Genomic DNA, 4,100 nt, shown 5'->3' with positions numbered 1-4,100 from the left:
CATCAACAAAGAAGTAAAACTCGCCTTTCTTCGCAATCACCAGTAAGCTAAGGCCTGTGATTGGATCTGTGATACACCTTTCGACCAGTTGAAGATAGGTGAGGTTCTCTTGAGTGTTAGGATCAAAGAAGCCCTTGGTGTCGTCATCAGGGTCAGACAGAATCTGGTTCATTTCTTCATCAAAGTAACATCTTTGGTATGCCACCTGCACAGGCACTCTGTGACTGTAAACCGGGTCAATTATGCCTCCGGTGGCAATTTGTGCTTCAAGGAGACGGATTCCATGATCTTTGACAATGAGATCTTTTTTCAAGGCCTGGAACAAGGAAATTGTGTGTCCAGTGTAGGGATCTTTGTATCCTGTAACTGCTCGTTCTGCTGAAAGCAGCTTGTTTTTCCACTCACTGCCAACCAGTCCTTGAGCTACAGCGTCCTCTACAGAAAGTTTCTTGTTTTTCACCGGATCAATGACAAAGCCAGTGGCAGCTTGGGCCTCCAGCAGAACCAGAGAAGTACCAGGAGTCAGCAGGGTTTTGCTTTTGGCCTCATAGATGCTTAGGGTCTGTTTGGTGGACTGCAGGTACACTCCTGCAATGCTGTTGGTCCCTTCAAGGTACTTACGCACTGACTCCATTTCACTTACTTCTGACACTGTGACATTCCCAGCAGTAAGATTTTTGTAGAGGTCCTCATTGATGATTTTTGATTCAAGCAACTCTGTAGCAGTGACGTCCTTTCTGATTCCATGGAAGCTTTCAACTTCATTTGTCTCTGTGACTGTAGTGGTGGTGATAGTTTTAGTTGTGCTGCTGTCCACTTTTGTTTCTGGTGGTTGGCACATGACGATTGATGATGATGATGATGTTGTTGTGGTCTGCTGCTGAATGATTGTCAGGATGAGCTCCAAGAAACGTTCGATTGTGATTGATCCAGACTTATACTGCTGCACAAACTCTCTCCTCTTCTCCTCAGAGATGTATTTGGAGTAGAGCAGATCCCACAGAGACACTGTTGTTCCTTGATATTTCCCTCCTGCTCTAGTTGTAGTTGTAGATTTCAGAATGAGTTTTGTTGCCTCATCAACAAAGAAGTAAAACTCGCCTTTCTTCGCAATCACCAGTAAGCTAAGGCCTGTGATTGGATCTGTGATACACCTTTCGACCAGTTGAAGATAGGTGAGGTTCTCTTGAGTGTTAGGATCAAAGAAGCCCTTGGTGTCGTCATCAGGGTCAGACAGAATCTGGTTCATTTCTTCATCAAAGTAACATCTTTGGTATGCCACCTGCACAGGCACTCTGTGACTGTAAACCGGGTCAATTATGCCTCCGGTGGCAATTTGTGCTTCAAGGAGACGGATTCCATGATCTTTGACAATGAGATCTTTTTTCAAGGCCTGGAACAAGGAAATTGTGTGTCCAGTGTAGGGATCTTTGTATCCTGTAACTGCTCGTTCTGCTGAAAGCAGCTTGTTTTTCCACTCACTGCCAACCAGTCCTTGAGCTACAGCGTCCTCTACAGAAAGTTTCTTGTTTTTCACCGGATCAATGACAAAGCCAGTGGCAGCTTGGGCCTCCAGCAGAACCAGAGAAGTACCAGGAGTCAGCAGGGTTTTGCTTTTGGCCTCATAGATGCTTAGGGTCTGTTTGGTGGACTGCAGGTACACTCCTGCAATGCTGTTGGTCCCTTCAAGGTACTTACGCACTGACTCCATTTCACTTACTTCTGACACTGTGACATTCCCAGCAGTAAGATTTTTGTAGAGGTCCTCATTGATGATTTTTGATTCAAGCAACTCTGTAGCAGTGACGTCCTTTCTGATTCCATGGAAGCTTTCAACTTCATTTGTCTCTGTGACTGTAGTGGTGGTGATAGTTTTAGTTGTGCTGCTGTCCACTTTTGTTTCTGGTGGTTGGCACATGACGATTGATGATGATGATGATGATGTTGTTGTGGTCTGCTGCTGAATGATTGTCAGGATGAGCTCCAAGAAACGTTCGATTGTGATTGATCCAGACTTATACTGCTGCACAAACTCTCTCCTCTTCTCCTCAGAGACGTATTTGGAGTAGAGCAGATCCCACAGAGACACTGTTGTTCCTTGATATTTCCCTCCTGCTCTAGTTGTAGTTGTAGATTTCAGAATGAGTTTTGTTGCCTCATCAACAAAGAAGTAAAACTCGCCTTTCTTCGCAATCACCAGTAAGCTAAGGCCTGTGATTGGATCTGTGATACACCTTTCGACCAGTTGAAGATAGGTGAGGTTCTCTTGAGTGTTAGGATCAAAGAAGCCCTTGGTGTCGTCATCAGGGTCAGACAGAATCTGGTTCATTTCTTCATCAAAGTAACATCTTTGGTATGCCACCTGCACAGGCACTCTGTGACTGTAAACCGGGTCAATTATGCCTCCGGTGGCAATTTGTGCTTCAAGGAGACGGATTCCATGATCTTTGACAATGAGATCTTTTTTCAAGGCCTGGAACAAGGAAATTGTGTGTCCAGTGTAGGGATCTTTGTATCCTGTAACTGCTCGTTCTGCTGAAAGCAGCTTGTTTTTCCACTCACTGCCAACCAGTCCTTGAGCTACAGCGTCCTCTACAGAAAGTTTCTTGTTTTTCACCGGATCAATGACAAAGCCAGTGGCAGCTTGGGCCTCCAGCAGAACCAGAGAAGTACCAGGAGTCAGCAGGGTTTTGCTTTTGGCCTCATAGATGCTTAGGGTCTGTTTGGTGGACTGCAGGTACACTCCTGCAATGCTGTTGGTCCCTTCAAGGTACTTACGCACTGACTCCATTTCACTTACTTCTGACACTGTGACATTCCCAGCAGTAAGATTTTTGTAGAGGTCCTCATTGATGATTTTTGATTCAAGCAACTCTGTAGCAGTGACGTCCTTTCTGATTCCATGGAAGCTTTCAACTTCATTTGTCTCTGTGACTGTAGTGGTGGTGATAGTTTTAGTTGTGCTGCTGTCCACTTTTGTTTCTGGTGGTTGGCACATGACGATTGATGATGATGATGATGATTGTTGTGGTCTGCTGCTGAATGATTGTCAGGATGAGCTCCAAGAAACGTTCGATTGTGATTGATCCAGACTTATACTGCTGCACAAACTCTCTCCTCTTCTCCTCAGAGATGTATTTGGAGTAGAGCAGATCCCACAGAGACACTGTTGTTCCTTGATATTTCCCTCCTGCTCTAGTTGTAGTTGTAGATTTCAGAATGAGTTTTGTTGCCTCATCAACAAAGAAGTAAAACTCGCCTTTCTTCGCAATCACCAGTAAGCTAAGGCCTGTGATTGGATCTGTGATACACCTTTCGACCAGTTGAAGATAGGTGAGGTTCTCTTGAGTGTTAGGATCAAAGAAGCCCTTGGTGTCGTCATCCAGGGTCAGACAGAATCTGGTTCATTTCTTCATCAAAGTAACATCTTTGGTATGCCACCTGCACAGGCACTCTGTGACTGTAAACCGGTCAATTATGCCTCCGGTGGCAATTTGTGCTTCAAGGAGACGGATTCCATGATCTTTGACAATGAGATCTTTTTCAAGGCCTGGAACAAGGAAATTGTGTGTCCAGTGTAGGGATCTTTGTATCCTGTAACTGCTCGTTCTGCTGAAAGCAGCTTGTTTTTCCACTCACTGCCAACCAGTCCTTGAGCTACAGCGTCCTCTACAGAAAGTTTCTTGTTTTTCACCCGGATCAATGACAAAGCCAGTGGCAGCTTGGGCCTCAGCAGAACCAGAGAAGTACCAGGGAGTCAGCAGGGTTTTGCTTTTGGCCTCACTAGATGCTTATAGTCTATTTGGTGGACTGCAGGTACACTCCTGCAATGCTGTTGGTCCCTTCAAGGTACTTACGTACTGACTCCATTTCACTTACTTCTGACACTGTGACATTCCCAGCAGTAAGATTTTTGTAGAGGTCCTCATTGATGATTTTTGATTCAAGCAACTCTGTAGCAGTGACGTCCTTTCTGATTCCATGGAAGCTTTCAACTTCATTTGTCTCTGTGACTGTAGTGGTGGTGATAGTTTTAGTTGTGCTGCTGTCCACTTTTGTTTCTGGTGGTTGGCACATGACGATTGATGATGATGATGATG

At 45.0% G+C, this 4,100-nt stretch overlaps 1 pseudogene; it reads right to left on the bottom strand.

Annotated features, from left to right (window-relative positions):
* Positions 1–4: 4 nt before the first annotated feature.
* LOC129116165 (plectin-like) lies at positions 5–4,090 on the bottom strand (annotated as a pseudogene).
* Between the last annotated feature and the right edge of the window lie 10 nt (positions 4,091–4,100).

The sequence above is a fragment of the Anoplopoma fimbria genome, unplaced genomic scaffold (genome assembly GCF_027596085.1).
Source record: "Anoplopoma fimbria isolate UVic2021 breed Golden Eagle Sablefish unplaced genomic scaffold, Afim_UVic_2022 Un_contig_12829_pilon_pilon, whole genome shotgun sequence".
Taxonomy (NCBI): Eukaryota; Metazoa; Chordata; class Actinopteri; order Perciformes; family Anoplopomatidae; genus Anoplopoma; species Anoplopoma fimbria.
This window is presented reverse-complemented; position numbering and strand designations above follow the sequence as displayed.